This window comes from Lepidochelys kempii, chromosome 5, assembly GCF_965140265.1.
Source record: "Lepidochelys kempii isolate rLepKem1 chromosome 5, rLepKem1.hap2, whole genome shotgun sequence".
Lineage (NCBI taxonomy): Eukaryota > Metazoa > Chordata > Testudines > Cheloniidae > Lepidochelys > Lepidochelys kempii.
In genome coordinates, this window is record NC_133260.1 from 24,616,619 (window position 1) to 24,626,563 (window position 9,945).

A 9,945-nucleotide genomic window follows, 5' to 3' on the forward strand; every position below is an offset into this window, starting at 1 on the left:
ACTGTAAAACTGTGGTGTAGATGTTTGGACTTGAGCTGGAGCTTTCGTTCTGGAACCCACCTCCCCTTGCCTGGTGTCAGAACCCAGGCTCCAATCCAAACCTGAACGTCTACATTTCAGTTTTATAGCCTCGCAGCCCCATAAGCCCACGTCGCTGACATGGGCCAGCCAGGGGTGTTTAATTGCAGTGTAGACATACCCTAAGTGGCTAACTGAGGGATTGTGGTGTGAATCCAGCACGCTCTCCGGCAGCAGCAAAAGTGTCCAGAAGAAGACAGATGATGAAAGCAAGGAAACTTTGACTCATCTAGTGGCATATGCTTGGAATAAGAACAGTGCAGTCCTCATAAGTAGATAGAGATTGTCATTTAATGTGCTTTCAACCAATCCCTTTTTTAAATTTTCCCTTCATTAAATTTATGGCCTCAAAGGGCTTGCTGGTGTAAAGTTAACCATCAAAGAGCTGGCTAAGAGAGGAGGAGGAAGGCACTGTCCCATGTGTCAGGAGATACGGTTCTATTTGGAATAGCATCAGACTTCCTTTGTGAGGTTCAGTTTGTCAGTGCAACCCAATGGCTGTACGATAACTTGTAGAACATATACACCTTATAGACTTCCATTAGTATCACTCACTGCATTCGAAGAACAGTAAGGCTGCAAAGTGAAGCACTCAAAAGTCAGGAAATTAAGTTAAGATTATAGGTGCAACTGAACTCTGTCCTCTTTTGCATGCACATTATTCCTGGTTAGTCTTATTACATAGTCACATGCTGTTCCTTAGTAATGCAATATTATATAGTTAATTTCTTTTAATAAAGCCTTACATGTAGATTTGTAGTATCTTGTGACAATGAACACGAGTGTGTGTGTATGAGATAGAAAAAGTGTATGCCAATCTCAAATTATCCAACGTATTATAACACATTTTATTCCAATTAGATACAGTCACATATAACACAGTATCATGCAAGATGATTAAAATAATTGTACTAGTTCAGTTTATCTTTGTTTTGTTGCATTCATGTACAAGTGAAAAACTGAGAGGAATAGTAAAACTGCTACTTTCTGTTGCAATATCTTAAAACTTGTACCAGGAATAGTGTTACAAGTCTATGAATATCTGAGTAATAGCCTTTGTTAATTCAGATAGAGCTGCATCAACCACCACCATCAATCAAGAATCTCATGTGGGTTTCAATGGTTCTTTTGCATTCTGTTTCCTGTGCTTATTGAAGATTTCACACTTGGATGCTTTACCTTTGATGACAGCTTTTATGCCATGTCAGACTATGGGCTGTTGGGTTCTGTCCTTACCCATCTTAACACCTAGTTTTCAGAGGAGCAGCCGTGTTAGTCTGTATCCGCAAAAAGAACAGGAGGACTTGTGGCACCTTAGAGACACTACGGTGCCACAAGTCCTCCTTTTCTTTTAACACCTAGATTGACACTGTAGATTTTAGTTAGCATTTCCAACCTCATGCTGTGCCCTTTGTACAGAGTCCCACTGGCTGAAGCAGTTTGATCTCTGTAATCCCAATATGTTTTTAAGATTAGAGGAAGTGCTTAATTTGTGCCAGGGCTTGCCAGAGCTGAGCCCCGGCACCTCTGGGCTTAGCAGTTCAGAGCCCCGGCGCCTCTGGGCTTGTCGCCTCAGGTATGAAAGTAAAAAAATTGCTTGAGCCCCGGTACCTCTTTCATTACAAATAAAGCACTGCTTGAAGGTGTATTCTCAGTGTTTCCCGCTTTCTTTCACACACAGACTCTCACACATGCATTCACTGTGAGTGTATTTCTTCCCCTCCCCGCCCCAACCCCAAAGTAAGTGATTTTAGCCCTTGTTGTTAATAAAAAGGTTTGGAGTTACAGCCCTGGGGACTGAAATCCACTATTTATCCAGAGATAGCAGCTGTACAAGCGTCCCCACGCTGACTTCCTATGCCTCAAACCAGATCAGAAGGCATTACAGGTAGGGGTAGGTGAGTTGTTCAGTCCATTCAATCCTTGGGGTGAAGTCCTGGACCCCGGAAAGTCAATAAGAGTTTTGCTAGTGACGTCAATAGTGTCAGGCGTGTTGCTGGCTGACCAGGTTCCAGCTCAGGCCAATGTCCCATGACCCGGTTGAACGCTGACAAGTACATAGCCTGAATCAGTCTGGCACACCTGTGTTAGTATTGTTAAAACAGGGATTAGAATTATAAGACTGGTAAGTGTTAAGATATTATATCACTGCATAAGTGAGCTCACTTATAATATTTGTATTCCATAGTGTAAGGCAATATTTGAGCATTTGCACTGTAAACCTTTGTAACTGTGTACCTCATCAGCCAGGAGAAAGACATTAACTAGTGTGACATGCTGGTCTCCAACAGAAGATGTTATGTGGTGCCTGACAAGGAAGGCCCATCGACATCATGGGCTAGAGTGGAGTATTAAAGAGGACAAAAGATTTTGTTGTTTACTGTCCCCCACCCGCCAGGAAGATGAATCTCGCAAATGAATTCCTCCCATTGGCTGAGTTTACAGCTCGAATCAGAACGGGGGTAAAGGGGAAATAAAACCCCCCTAACAAGAAGGAACTGGGCCTTTCTGCTGCTTGGACTCTGGGCGGCTAGGATTACTAGGCATAAGCAAAAGATCCCCAGTGCTTGGTCTGTATTAGACCTAAATGACATATAGAGCTTGCTTATTATAGAAGTTTCTATTACCTTTTGAAACTCAAGTTTGGAACTAATTTGTGTCTATATGTGTTTACCTGCTCTAACCTTGTAAATAACTCTCTTTTCCTTTCTCCTATAAACTAAATATTTAATTAGTTTATTATAGGATTGGCTACAAGTGTTGTCTTTGGTGTGAGATCTAAAGTGCAATTGACTTGTGGAAAGTGATTGGTCTGTTGGGAATGGGAGTAACCAGAATATTGCCGTGATCAGGGGAGCTGGAGCAATTTGTATAGTAGGGGGATGTTGAGAGCCATTGAACCAAACTGTAAACCCTTTATATGATGGAAACCACTTCAAGCCAGGTGGTGTCCCAGCACCCCTAGTTCCAGCACCTGTGGCTGTGATTCATGGTATAAGGGACTATCTATCACAAAGGCAAACTCACCTGGGTGGCAAAACAGACCAGAGTACCCAAGGGGACTCTCTGTGACTCCATATTAAGGATGTTCTACTGCCTGAGGAGTTTCCACTTGATAATTGGTTGGTGAAATTTAAGTATAGAACTCACAACTAATTATGCCATGGCTCTTAACAGTCTGCTCTGAGATTGGTACTCATGCTCTTGAGCCACTGCAGGACAGATTGACACCAGGATTTTACCCCCAGGTTATTCTGGTGAGAAGGAAAGAAAAAAATATGCAAATTACTTCTACTTCTGACAGTTTTTTATGGTCCCCTAGGAGCCGAACTAAATTAGTATTATTATTTTTCCTTTTTTCTGGGTGCATTGTCCTGGGTGAAAGCTTTATTCTGACTCCTTCACATAGGTGAAGAAGACCAGGGCGTTTGTCTCTGGACAGTGAGCTCATGTGGCCATTCAGCAGAAGATTAATATTTTCCTGCTGTTTCCTCTACAATCACTATTGCTGGTCCTGGAATGCTAGACTATCACCAGCAAGCAGTTCTCACTAGAACTAATGCCTTTGCACTGTAGTCTTCGGCAATTGTCCCAATACCGCTAGTGCAACTGGACAATATAACTTGCTTCACAACAGATTCCTGTCACATAGCAAGTCAGCCATTCACCAGAAACCCAGATGTAGCTGTGGCATATTTAATTCATAACTAATTCATATTATCGTTGATTCTGTGGATCACTGGTGAATTTCAGCACAGACACTGCCCTTTCTGAGAAGTGGTGTCTAATCTGAGCAGGAACAAAACATTGATCTGAACTGGGACATTCGCTGAAAGACTTTATTCAAAACTGTGACATTTCTAATCTTTAGTGTATGGTACAGTAGCTTGAAAAATGAGCAATAACCCCACCCCCCTCACCCCAGAAAAAACATTTTTTTATTGTTCATCCAGTAGTTAAAACTGCAAATCAATGCTTTTCACATGGTACAAGCTCTGAATTTTCACCTCCCGGACTGAGGACCCAATCCTGCAAAGTGCAGATCATTCTCAGTTCTCCTGGACTTCCATGGAGATTGATCGCATCCAACATGCTACAGGAAAGGGCCTGGAGTAGATTCCATTCTAAAGAATAAAGTTGAAAAATGAAGTCCTCAGAAGTCTTGAATGTTAAAGTCAAGGTTGCTATGGAAACCTTAACTCTGCTGTTTTGTGCACAAGCATTACAATACAGTCTTTAATTCCAGCATAACACATTTTTTCTGTCGGACCTCTGCCTCCTTCACTTTGCAATCTGGATGGAGCGCACTGAATGAGACAGCTGTTCAATGTTTATTTTCTGTCCTCACTGTCCAATACGTGGTTCCTTAGCTCATTCACTGAGAGCCATCCACCCGCTGCACCGAGTAAGGCAGGTGTTCTCTGGGAAAAATAGCACGTGGCCATGTACCATAAAGATTGGCTTGGAATGCATATTTTCAAGGAGACAGAGTTAAAGTAGTGTGGGCAGCTTTAACCTTGGCCTTTCCAGACTTCTGAGAACTTAATTTTGTAACTTTAGCATTCTTCTGATGTAGGGCATTTCTTAGTTCTTTTTAATTTATTATTTTGTAATAAGGAGGGAAATAGTAAAGAAATTCCATCTTGTGGAATGACTTGCTAGCCAACAGAAGAAAGCTCTATCCAGTTCAGTGTGGTCTGCCTCATTCAACATGCACTTTAATTGGTCAGATTTCAGTACTGAAGTTTCCCTGCTTTGTTTCAAATGCAACTTCACAATACTCACCCCATTCCATTATCACCTTCACATTCTTATCTCCTCTGACCCAGCTACTTGGTACCACTCAAACAGTGCCAAGAAGTTGCAATCTGACTATGTCTGGCCAGTCAAAATCAGGAGCCAACAGGGAGGAGCGTTCAGATGGCATAAAGCCAGCTTAGTTATCTCTTGCATGCATCACTCCTCCCAACTCAGCATACAGGGGATGTTGAGTGGATAGATGGTTGGGTCGGGTGTGAAGCATAGCTGTGTTCTGCTGAGTCTCAGCTGCCATGTGGCTCATTAGGGATTTGCCCATCTAGTGTAAGGTTGCAACCCCATTGATGCTCTAACTCACACTAGCGCCAGGTAGCTTGGCCCAAAGAATGAGGAACTATAAACTGCTCAGTGCAAGGGAGAATCTGGCCCTACATTATCTGAGCAGAACCCAAGGTTGTTTCAGAGAGCAATGCAAAAGCCAAATAAATAAAAATAAAGTAAATGTGATGCACACTATGTAGAATTCCTTATGTGATGTAGCTAGTTATTATAAAAAGAAAAGGAGTACTTGTGGCACCTTAGAGACTAACAAATTTATTTGAACATAAGCTTTTGTGAGCTACAGCTCACTTCATCGGTTGCATGCAGTGGAAAATACAGTGTGGAGATTTATAGACACAGAGAACATGTAACAATGGGTGTTACCATACACACTGTAACGAGAGTTTATTTCCTCCTGCCCCACTGTTCCTCACACGTTCTTGTCAACTGCTGGAAATGGCCCACCTTGATTATCACTACAAAAGGTTCCCCTCTTCCCCCCTCCCCCCGCTCTCCTGCTGGTAATAGTTCACCTTACCTGTTCACTCTCGTTACAGTGTGTATGGTAACACCCATTGTTTCATGTTCTCTGTGTACATAAATCTGTGTATTTTCCACAGTATGCATCGGATAAAGTGAGCTGTAGCTCACGAAAGCTTATGCTCAAATAAATTTGTTAGTCTCTAAGGTGCCACAAGTCCTCCTTTTCTTTTTGCGGATACAGACTAACACGGCTGCTACTCTGAAACTAGTTATTATCGGTTTGTCTGTCTTTCATATTGGTTAGTCTCTAAGGTGCCACAAGTACTCCTTTTCTTTCATATCTTGGTATCCCAGTATTACAGCCCAGCATGGAGCACTTTGACAGAATGCTATCAACTGAAACTGACTTGCAGATTTCCTTCTACAACAAATTTTAAAATCTGACCTGATACATTGTCTAGTTTTTGTTCCTCTTGGTTGCTGAAGCAGAACTAACTGCACAACCATTGTATTGATTAACAACAATAAATACACAATTTTTTCACACTAATTCAATACCCACTGCCTCTTCTCCCATCCCGCCCATTCCCCCTCACAAAAAATCTGTCCCTGTATGAACCTCTTGATTCTAGCACAAAATATAATTTTGAAATAAAAGCATCCTCTTTTGAGGAGATTTGGAAAATAAGTGAGTGGAATTGAAAGCTCTGATGGGAAATTTCAAGGGAAGATGAACATAGGGAAAAATTACATACACAGTACTGGATCAATTTAATTTTAAATCTGTTTTATTTGAAGGTATGTAATAAACTGGAGAAAATTTGTTTTTTTTTAAAGAAATCCCATAGCTTTTCAAATATTTCTGTAGAATCTATGAAGTGCTGAATTTTAAAAAATTTCCAATGCAATAACCTCACAATTCTGGTTAATGCATATTAGCTCTTTGGTCCCAGTTCAAATTGAACTGATCTTTTTAAAAGACACGTTAGATTGTTTCATACTGTTTTCTTGAAAGTGTTTCATACTGTTTCTTGAAAGTGCAAGGCATAGTTAAGGTTGTTTGGGTGCCTTAACTGTGCATTTCCACATCTTAACATGTTTGGATATCTTGTAAATTTAACACTAACTCTGAACTTACTGTGTTTATAAGTGCTTGTGTAACCCTTCTGCCCGTCAGAGTTGGCAGCAACAAGGGCCGGGTTCAGGATCTAGGGGTTCCATTCCACTAACACAATGCAAAACAGGCTCGAGCCCCCACCCAGTGACCTGGGACAAATATATACCACCCCCGCTGGGCGCCTCCCAGAGGCAATACTTTCCCTCTCGCAAGCACAGAGTCTGAGTGTAGCAAAAGCCTTTTAATAACAGAAAGAAACAATGTGGCATTGTGTTGGGGAAACACCACCAACAAGATTCATAACACAACCCATGAGCAAAAACCCCACACCAAGCAAATTGGGCCATGTTTTCCCTTTGGTTCTTGAGTCCAGCAACCCAAAAGTCCCCCAAAGTCCCAAAAGTCCAACAACCCAAAAGTCTCTGTCCCTGGTCAGTGCAGCCCCAGAGTTTGAAAGTTTATCTGCAGAGTTTTACCTCCCAACCTGGATGGAGATTAGGGGTTAAGGGGCACCTTACGTGGTCTGAAGCTGATTGCCCCACCTCTCCGTGGGCTCCGCTGCGCTCCACCAGCCATCCCACAAATTGCTCCACTCTGCCAGCCACCCCCATGAGCTGCTCCAGCCATCCCACAAACTGCTCCACAATAGATCTTCAGGCCCCCCCTACTTAACACAACAGTGATTTCAGCTCTTAGTAATTTTAGCTCTTTTGTGATTTCAGCTTGTAGTAGGGGAGCCTCAATGCTGGTGCACCATTGGCCCAAAGTGAATTCAGCTCAGCAGCCTGTAACCTTAGATCATTAGAAATACCATATAGTAACTTCCTCATTGGGTTTCTTGTTTCCTGTTCATGTTTGAAAATTGTAGTTAAAAAAAACACAAGGAAATTCCAAGACAAAATACATATAAAAATGGAGTTAAGATTGAGAGTACATATCAGTGATTTACACACACATAAAGTACAAGGATAGGGTAATTATTGCCAAAACAAGTGTAAGCAGAGTCAGGATGAGCTCCACCCTGACATTTGGCAGTGAGTTGTGGCAAAGACCTTCAGGGGCTGATCAATTTTCAAACATGAACAGTAAACAAGAAACCCAATGAGGAAGTTACTATATGGTATTTCTAATGATCTGAAGACATGAAGCATCAACTAACTTTTTTTTCAATTTTATTTTAACATTTAGGGTCAAATTCACCTAGGTGCCTTGGCTGTTTTATGCCATTCTGGACCTGCACAAAGCAGTAAGAGCATACTGGTCAGTTACACTGAATTTACAGCTGCTTTGTCTTGCCAGAGCAGCATAAGGTGTGCACAACCCAGTTTTTCCTTCTCACTTGCTTCCCCCTACATTCTCCTGCACACACAATACAATTTGCCTCTCCCTCCAGTCTTCTGTATTCCTTTGCACACTCCTTTGATCCAAATTCCCCCTCCAGCCATCCCTGTTGAGTAGATTTGGCACAGTGGTTAAATGTTTAAAAGATACATTTACGATTAATAGCCATTTTTGCAAATTGAAAGTTTCTCCACAAGCAGGAGGGAGTGCGCAAAATCTCCTTCAAGAACTCACCAAGAAATTGCTCTTCTTCAAAATAGCGACCTTCACCCAATTGTTCTTATTGGGACTGAGTCTAAAAGCTGACCTCACTTCAAATCTCTCATTGTACTCTGTGGGAGTGAGGCCACAGGGTGCCCTTAGCAAAGATGGCCACTTTCAACGGGTGTGTATCCAAGCTGCTTTCAAGGAAGATGGTACACCACTATCCCCCCCCCCTCCCCCCCCCCCCGCCCATGCTGCCTAGAAGCAAAAAAAGATCACTGTGAGGAGTAAATTAATGGTGGCCATTTTTGGAAAGGGCAGCTTGTGGCCTAAGTTCCATTGAGAACAATGGAAGCTGGCAGCCATTTTGAAAGAGAGGACAGTTCTTCATGAGTTTCTCAGAAGGACCATATTATTATTCAGCCTCTGCTGAAGAAGAATTTTAGGTATAAACAATAATGGGAAGAATTACCTTTCATGCTAAATATTTAGGTAAAAATCTACCCATTGTACTAGGTTTATTCAAGATTCAACTCTGCCAATTTTTGTGTGGAGAGATAATGCCTGAGCTAAGATCATGTTGGAGGAGGGTGGGAATTTTATGACAATTGTTAAATTTTTTAAGGACCTGATTTAAAATTAATTTATAAATTAACAATTTACTTGTAAATGGTCAAAAATCCACTCAACATTCAAGAAATATATGCTGTAATTTTGGGGAGGATACAGCTGAGGACATTATTCTTTCATTAATGACTTGGATAATGGAGTGAATAGTATGTTTATAAAATTTGCAGATGATACCAAGCTGGAAGGAGATGCAAGCACTGGATATCAGTTGGAAAAGTTGACTAGGTGGTAGTAATGAAGAAAAGGATCTGGGAGTTATATTGGATCAAACATTGAATATGAGCCAACAATGTGATGCAGTTGTGGAAAAGGTTAATATCATTCTGGGAGTATTAACAGAAGTGTAATATGTATGACATGGGAGGTAATTGTCCTGTTCTACTTGGCACTGATGGGGAATCAGCTGGAGTATTGTATCCAGTTTTGGGCACCACTCTTTAAAAAAGGTGTGGGCAAAATAGAGAGAGTCCACAGGAGTACAACAAAAATGATCAAAGTTTTAGAAAACTTGACCTATGAGAAATGGTTAAAAAAAATGGATGTTTAGTTTACAGAAAAGATGAGAGAGAGAGGCCTAATAACAGTCTTCAAATATGTTATGAGCTGTTTATAAGGAGGAACATAAAAACATAAGAATGACCATACTGGGTCAGACCAAAGGTTCATCCAGGACTGTGATGAATTATTCTCTATGTCCAAAAAGAAAAGGAGTACTTGTGGCACCTTAGAGACTAACCAATTTATTTGAGCATGAGCTTTCGTGAGCTACAGCTCACTTCATCGGATGCATACGGATGCATACGTGCATAAAGACAGACTAACACGGCTGTTACTCTGAAACCTCTCTTTGTCCACTGAAAGTAGGAACAGACGTAATGGGCTTCATCTGCAGCAAGGGAGATTTAGGAGAGATATTAGGAAAAACTAGCTATAAGGATAGTTAAGCACTGGAATAGGTTACCGGGGAGGTTTTTAAGAAGAGGTTAGACAAACACCTATCTGGGATGGTCTAG

The 9,945-nt window shown here is 41.4% G+C and overlaps 1 long non-coding RNA gene across 2 annotated transcripts in view; it reads left to right on the forward strand.

Annotated features, from left to right (window-relative positions):
• LOC140911194 (uncharacterized) overlaps positions 1–9,945 on the forward strand; it is a 46,145-nt gene that overhangs the window by 13,452 nt on the left and 22,748 nt on the right. The gene's annotated exons all lie outside the window — the stretch shown is intronic.